This window comes from Urocitellus parryii, chromosome 14 (genome assembly GCF_045843805.1).
Source record: "Urocitellus parryii isolate mUroPar1 chromosome 14, mUroPar1.hap1, whole genome shotgun sequence".
Classification (NCBI taxonomy): Eukaryota; Metazoa; Chordata; class Mammalia; order Rodentia; family Sciuridae; genus Urocitellus; species Urocitellus parryii.
The window spans coordinates 50996318-51005124 of record NC_135544.1 but is presented as its reverse complement, the minus strand read 5'-3'; positions in this window follow the sequence as shown (position 1 = coordinate 51005124).

The window sequence follows — 8807 nt, the reverse complement described above, 5'->3', positions numbered from 1 at the left end:
CAGTTTGTCAAAATCTAAATTAGGGCTTTTTATTAAATTTTTTATCTGTTGTTTTTAGTGATACATAACAATAGAATGTATTTTGACTCTTGCACACATGGAGTATAACTTCCCATTTTTGTGGTTGCACATAATGTGGAGTTAGCCTGGTCGCGTATTCCTATATGAACATAGGAAAGTTATGTCCAGTTCATTCTACTGTCTTTCCTATTCCCATCCCCCTTCCCTTCCCTTAATTTCCCTTTGTCTAATCCAACAAAATTCTATTCTTCCCTTCCACCTGCTTATTGTGTGTTAGCAACCACATATCAGAGAGAAGATTCAGTCTTTGTTTTTTTGGGGATTGGTTTATTTCACTTAGCATGAGTCTCCAGTTCCATCCATTTACTGGCAAATAGTTTGATCCTTCTTTATGGCTGAGTCATATTCCATTGTGTGTATGTACCATACTTTCTTTATCCATTCATTTTTTGAAGGATACCTAGGTTGGTTCCATAGTTTAGCTTAAAAGAGAGCTTTCTAGAATTTTATTTAGTATTCTCTAGATCAAATGGAAAAGGACTGTTATCATAATACTATTGGGTCTTTTAGTCCATGAACATAGTATATTTCTCCATTTATTTAGTTCTTCTTCAATGCTCTGTTCCTTTATCCTCTCCCCCCGCCCCCTTTACATTTCAGTTTGGCAAGTTTCTATTGACTTATCTTTAAATTCATTGATTCTTTCTTTCCTCTGCTATATATCAGTATGCTGAGAAGATCATCAAAAGCATTCTTCATTTAGGTTAGAGTTTTTTTGGCATCTACTATTTTCTTTGGTACTTTTTTAGCATTTTTCCTCTTCTTGGCTTATATTATCTATTGATTCTTAAATGCTGTCAGTTTTTCATTATAGTCCTTTACAGCTACTTTATATTTGTGTCTGTTGATCCCCAAATCTTTCATATATAAATTTGATTCTGATGCTTGATTTTTATAACAGACTTTTGTACTAGTTTTTAGTGTATTTTCTTTTTTTTCTTTTTGTGGTTTTTGAAAGCTAAACAATGTGGTAAGAGAAATTGATTTAAAGAGGCATCTGATGTAAACTTTTATGTTATCTGTGTTGAATTTGAATTGTGTTTAATATTTGCTGTGGTTGTAGGTCCAAGAGTCTTCAAATTCCTGTAGTAAATTTGAATTCTTTGTTTTTGTCTTGCTTGACTTCTTTGGGCTTCCCTAAGAAACCCATTTTCCATACAGCCTATGTCTTGGTACTAACTGAGATGTAACCCTCTGCTTTTATAATGGAGACCTGTTGGTGTCCTGGAAGGTATGTGGGAGAGAAAGCATCCTGTAATCCTACGATTAAATCTCAGTACTTTAGCCGGCCTGTCACCTTGGGTTGTGATTTTCACAGGTGTTTCTTAGCTTTTCCAGTTTAGGTTAGACAGAAAAGTTAAAGAGAGGGCTTGAGCCAGAACAATGACCCTCTACTACATGGGATAAGACTCTGGAAAATTCTTTCTTACAGGAGGGTGGGCTTTGCTATGAACAGGCCCTAGGTGTGTTTTATAATGTTTATTCCCAATCACAGCCAGAGTCATCTTTGTTGAATATCCACAGTAAGATTTTTGTGTGTTTTTTGGGGGAAAAATAGGAAAGTGTGACACCCCATAAGACTGCGACCCCCCCAGGATTTTCTTTAGGCTAGTCTACACTTCATCTCCAGGAATTCATCACAATGGCTGTTAAGTGCTCCTCCCAGGCCACAGCTTCACTCAGAGATGGCGCATCAGGGTCTGTTCCCCCAGATCCTGCAGAGGCCGCGTGCCATGAAACCTCTCCTATGTGTCCAGGAAAAGCCATTACTTCTCAGTCCATTCACAGGGACTTACTGCAGGGATGGGAGTGACAGTTCCCCTGCTCTTTATGTGCAGGAGGTGAAATGGGAAGTCCTGGACACATACACTTAATTATGGATTTTGATATCATGAAGTAATGGTGAGAAAACATGATTTTGTTCCTAAGGAATATATCATTTATCACAAGGAATTAGAACCAACAGAGTGTATGATTTTTACTAGATGTTTGACTTGGTTTTATGACTTCAGTGAAAAAGACTGCTTTCCTTTCCCAGTGCTAAGTTCAGCCATTGCCTTTCTTTGAGCGGAAGAACCTATATCCAAGATGGTTTCCAGGTTGTTCAAAAGCTCTTTCTTTTAATTGACTTGGTCCTCTGGCATGGGTTGTAGCGCTAGGAAGGGTTTACAAACTTAGAGGAACTAAGTAAAGTGGCTTTTCCATGGAGTTTATTTATTTTTTATCTTACAAAATTAAATTTCTTGTAAGAGTAAAGGAGAAATAAGCCAGAAGAATTAAAACCTAAAAACTGATCAAAGTTATGATGGGAACAGTTGAAAACTTTTCTCTATGTGGTAAAACATACATCTGTGTCTTTATTAAATTAAATTACTGTCCAGCAGATCATAAAACCACATGATATAATTTCCCTCTACTACAGAACTTCCTGTGACTCAGACATGAACTACCTTGTGTTTAACTAGCACTTTTTTTTCTAATGCAAACCAAGAGCCAAATTAGTTATTAAGCGTCCAAGAAAATGAACAAAATTGTCTTTGCTCTTATTCTCTCTCTTTAAAACCACACATTTACTTGATGTTATTTCTTCTTTCTGTTCAAATAAGAAATTCCTTGCCAATTCTGATAAAAATCCAAACCAATTGGCAGGCATTGATATTTCCTCCCTCCTCTGCATGTCTCATGAAAAATGACCCACCAATATGTCGCCAAGTAATTTACTTCCCTGGACACCATTAGCAACAGCACTGCTTCAAGCAATAGGAGTTGTGCCTGCTTATCAGCCTGTGTAGACGCAGTCCACTTGGAAAATGTTCAGTACTCTTTCTGGGTACAGTAATTCTACTGCTTTTGAAACTTGCTTTAGAAGATCAGATTTCTAGGTGTATGTTGAACAAGACAATAAGGATAAGCTTAATTTTTAAAGTAACTCTTCTCAAAATCTGAAATATAGAATTCTCTCATTTAAGATTCACTGCAAAAGCTGAGCACAGCTGCACACACCTGCAATCTCTGCTATTCAGGAGACTGAGAGTGGAGGATAGCAAGTTCAAGGTTCACTTGGACAACTCAGGGAGACCCTGTTTCAAGATAAAGATGAACAAAAGGGCTGGGGGTGTAGATCAGCCTAGTAACACACAGATGCATAGTTTGATGCCTAGTAACACAGGCATGCATGGAGGATTCACTACAATTTATAAGTTAGGAAGTAGCAGGGCAGAGCCTCAGTAGGCACAGTGTGGTAGGACCACATGAGTTGTTTTGACCATCATAAGCCCACTTTAAAGATGAGAAAACTAACATCTAAAGATTGATCATCTTTTTGTTGGTGCATTATAACCATATATAGTAGTGTCACTCATGATGCCATATTTGTGCATGTGTAGAGCATAATTTGACCCATCTCATCCCTAGATGCCTGGCCTTTCGCTCCCTGCCTCTGTCCTGTGACCCACTTGCTTACTGTGTTATTATTATTAATTAGTGATTTCAATTATACATAAAGCAGGACTTATTGGGGTAGATTCATAGGTGGACACAGCACAATGTGACAGGCTGCCCCCAGGGCTTCCCCGGCCTCCCTCCTCCCTCCCTGCCCTCCCTCTCCCTCCCTTCCTCTACACTGTTGGTCTCTTTTCCATTTTCACGAGATCCCTGTTTTATTCCTTTCCCCTCTCTCCAGCTTCCACATGTGAGAGGAAACATTCAACCCTTGACTTTCTGAGTAAGATTAATTATCTTACCCGAGATTCAGCCCCTAGACAGCAGGAATGATTTCTGCAGCAAGGTCACCTCAGATCATGCCACTGTGCAGGCGGCCAGCAGCCTTCAGTGGCACAGTGTCTCACCTGGGCCAGGCATCTGACGTGTAGGTCCCCGGAACAGGGAATGTGAGGGCTATGCAAAAGCTGCCAATAAAGGCAGATAAGAACCATCAGAGCATCACAGGAAGTAAGACAGGCTCCCTGTGGTGGGAGTGTGACTGCCTGGTTGAGAGAAGTGTGAGAGCCTTCTTGGGCTCTCCCTCCCTCTCCTCTCTTCTCTTCTTTCTTCTGTTTTCCTTTTCTCTACTCTCTCTTCTCTCTTTTGTTTTTTATTTTTACTTTTTGTTTTGGGCTTTTACTGAAAAACCTTGAGTACAGATTGCATTTGGCTCAGTGGGTTGACAGCTGCTCATGTGGCACATTTTGAGCCCCACAGGACAGGTCAGTACATGCTGGCCACTGGGCCAAATCCTGTTGCTCACCTGTTTTTGGGTAGCTCTAGGACCTCAGAATGCTGTTTACATTTTTAAATGGTTAAAATAAAAACATCAAAAGAAGAAACACCAAATGATATAAAGCTTGAATCTAGAATCCATAAATAAAGCTTATTGGAGCAGAGCTGTGATTTCCACTGATTTAAATTCATTATCTCTGGACACCCGGCTCCAGGGGTGGGCTTAGGCCACGTGGCTCCTGAGGTCTACATTAGGTAGACTCTGGCCTTCTCTAAAAAAACTGTGTGGACCTCTCTGTTAGAGGACTAATCCTTGACTAAATTCTTAAAATTTAACAAATACTTAGAATTCAGCCATTATTACCACCCCCACCCCCCGTTTTGGAAATAAGTATTATTATTTATTAAAATGCAGATTTTTTGTAAGAAAAATAAGCTTAATATAATCATTAGGAATAATTGAGACTTTCTTTATTGGATCCCAACATGGCATGGAATAAACAGCCAGGGCAAAGAGATGAAAGAGTTGGGGAGAGTGTAAGGTTTTTCTCTAGGTTGCTGCCAAAAGAAGGGGGGGAGCAGGCGCTGAGGGGTGTGGTGGGCACCAGCTGAAGAACAGGAACACAGTTCACTGTGCCCAAGACACCACAGCTCTTCTATGTACATTTTTTTTAGAGAGAGAGAGAAAGAGAGAGAGAGAGAGAGAGAGAGAGAGAGAGAGATTCTTTAATATTTATTTTTTAGTTTTTGGTGGACACAACATCTTTATTTTATTTTTATGTGGTGCTGAGGATCGAACCCAGCGCCCCGTGCATGCCAGGCGAGTGCGTTACCGCTTGAGCCACATCGCCAGCCCATGTACATTTATAAATTCTAATCTTAATTAACCTACCAGTCAGAGATAAACTATTAACTTTTCTTAAGGAAGAAGTGGAGTCTCAGAGATATTCTCCAAAGCACCTGAGCTGGTTGGTGTGCAGCAATGGTGGGGACAGGAGACCCAGGGTTCTCCAGGTGCCTTGCAGCCTTGATCACATGAGACCTTCTCTTTCCTCAGGACCCACTCTAACCACATTCTTGTGATATTAGCCCGGTTCAATAATAAACTCCTTATCAGTTGGTTGAATTTTGTCTTTTTGCAGGAAGTAGAGGGGATGTAGACCCAGCCCAAACAGTTTAGGCATATTAAATAGTTTCCCTAGGGTAGGGAAGGGAGATGATAACTTGGAAAATCAAACTGAGGGGCTGGGTTGTGGCTCAGTGTAGAGCACCTGCCTAGCACATGTGAGGCACTGGGTTCGATCCTCAGCATCACATAAAAATAAATAAATAAAATAAAGGGTATTGTGTCCATCTGCAACTAAAAAATACATATATAAAAAAAATCAAATTGAGTACTGCCTTTCATCCCTATCCTGATCTACTGGGTTGAATATTACAGAATTTTCCATTGAAGACTAAGATTGAAGTTCAAATTGTTTTTCATAAGATGCAACCTAATATGTTCAAATGCCATCAAATAAATGTAATATCCAAGTTGGACACTTCCAAGAAGGTCTTGTGGAATGTAAAGGGGGTGGAGTAATTCCTTTGGGGTATGTTGCTGGAGGGTGGGTTAGGAAAATCAATACTGGTGTTCACTGTCAGCAGGTGGAAACTGCTATCTTCTGCTTGTTCACTAAGCCACAAGTCTCAGTGACATCGGTTGTACCCATCTTCCCCTGACACAGTGCACCAGGACAATTGCCTTTACTTACCTGGCTGAGACGTCCCACTGAGACGGCTGTCCTGTGGTCGGATGTCAGCGTTGGGTGTCTGTGCCTTCATGTTTTTTTTTTTTTTTTCACATGAAAGATGGAACCTGTTTTCCCACACAATTTTTTTTTTTTTGACCAAAATGCCATGGATCTCACACTGACTTCTTATCTAAAATTAGAAGCAATTAAAATGAATTATAAGGTGTTTCATAACTTTCCTTTAAAAATAGACCTTCCCTCGGTATTTGCAATTCCTTATAACATCCTTTTCCCTTCCTCCCCACTCTGTGTGGGGCCATTTGTTGCTGCAGGTTTTCTCATACCCTACTTCTAATTATTTTCTTCAGTTATTCATTACTTCTGGGCTGCTGCTCCTAGTTTAAATTGTTGTTTTCTTTTTCTTTTCTTGGTTGAAAAAATAATACAACATGTAAGGAAAGTTATCCTTGCAGATGACTCAGTATTTACCAAGCTTTTCTGTGGAGGTTAAAATGCCTCACCTCCTGGCCCAGGAGATGGGGTCAGGAGCAGTGTGGACCATGTGGGTCTTTGGAGAGGAAAAGAGAATTTCTAGATCCCCTCTGGCTGTGGGTGTCCAGGGAGAACCGCTATTGGCAAAGGTGACACAAAGTCCATCTCTGAAGCTGTGCTGCTCACAGCCCAGATGTGTGGCTCAGACTCACCCCAAAGGAGGGGAACCAGCTGTGCTCACATGAAGTTAACCTACTGATAATTTTAACTTCCCCAATTAGACTAAAGTGACAGTTAATGTCCTTCTCTGTGCTCATGATTAAATAGCAAATGTAGGTATTTATGCTGATGATTAAATATGCGGGTAAGATTTTTTTTTTCCTTAAAATGCACAATACAACTAGAAAACAAATTGTATAAATCCCATTGGCTCTTTGTTTGCCTGGACTCACTATTTAAAACACAACAGGCTTTTGGGATATGCATTTTTGCACTTTAAGAAGGTGCTAGTTAATCAAGACAATGCCCTAGCAGGGTGTGGAACTCTCAGTAAATCTCAGAATTTTGTTTCTTTTTCATCTCAAATTTTGTAGTCAGGAAGTAGTAGATAAAAGTAATAGTTAAGGGCAATTTTTGAGGAAAAAAAAGAGGTCATAGAAAATGGGCTGTAAAAGGTCAGCGTGGTAAGGAATCCAACTTCCAATTTTTAAACATCGAAATGATATAAAAACTTATCAAGAAGTAGAAATGCAGGGCTTGGCAGCTTCATCAATTAACCTGCCCTCTAATAAGTGATCTGAGAAGGAACTCAAACCATTACACAAATAGACAAGGACAAGAGCTTTACATTTTATAAGAAACTAGAAATGTTCCAGAAGGAAGCTGGGTTCAGAAAGTTTTGGAGTTTTTTCCCCCAAAAAATATTAAGGGAGACACAGTGTTCAAACTATTCAAACTGATTATTTCACCAATTCATTATGCTACAGATGATATATTTTGGCAGAGACAGGAAGAGAAACACAGCTGAACTCCGCTAACTACTGCAGCGTCAGTTTTCCGTAGTGAGCGCCAGGATGAACTGGCACGCAGATTCCCAAGGGTAAGAGGTAGAAAGGACCCGGGACTCACCTCCCTCCTCAGTGGTAACCAGCAGCAGCTATAAGAAGGGAATTGGAGAGGGAGAAGAACCAGTCAAAATACTGAAGAGGGGAACGTGTGTGTGTGTGTGTGTGTGTGTGTGTGTGTGTGTGTGTCTTACTAGTGAAATGGTGAGAAGACACTAAGATGGAATGAACACGGGAGAGAGCAGTGGGGGAAATCAGACTGAGAACAGGAATCAGAACATGGGTCTTGTGGTTGTCACCTGACCAGATTATGGAACCAAAATCTATATTATAACAAGGTCCTCAGGCAATTCTCAAAAATATGAAACTTTAAGAAGTATCATCAATTATAAAAGTGTGGTTTTTACTCTGGGAGGGTGCTTGGCTGTACACTGGAAGAATGGTGGTGGTGGGGGGGTCTTTGAAAAATAATGATGTCTGAATCCTGCATTTGGAAATTCTGAAATAACTGGTGACAAGTGAAGACTGGGATTTTCAAATGTTCCTGGTAAAGCTAATAATGTGCAGTAAGGGTTAAGGATGGCTGTTCCAAGTAACATATTTGATTTTTCCTTAAAAGGATCCCTCCTGCTACTGTACCGGGAAGACTGTATGAAGCGGAAATGGTCATGATTATAATGGGCACAAATTTAATTTATACCAATAAAAAGTATTTTTAAATTGATTAGGAGTATTAGGAGTTCAAGGCCTATGATGAATAAACATGGCAAGAGTTGACTTCTCTGCCTTGTTCCTCCTCTTGGGAGGAAAAGCTTTCATTTTTCCCAACGTTGAGTATTGTGTTATCTGTGGGCTTTTCAAATATGACTTTTACTATATTTAGGTAAATTCCTTCTGTACCTAATCGCTGAGAGCTTTTATCATGAAAGGATATTGAATTTTGTCAATCTTTCACTCCATCTATTGAGATGACCATGTGATTTTTATCCTTTGTTCTGTGGAAGTGTGTCAATGTGGAGTAGTACATGAACTGATTTGCATATGGTGAATCATTCTTGCATCTCAGGGATACATTCCATTTGGTCACTGGTGTACCATCCTTTTAATGCGCTTTTGAATTTGTCAAACCTTTATTGTATTGCGGTCAATACAATATGGTCTCAGGAATATTAGCCTATGGTTTTCTTTTCTTGCTGTATCTTTGTTTGCCTTTGCT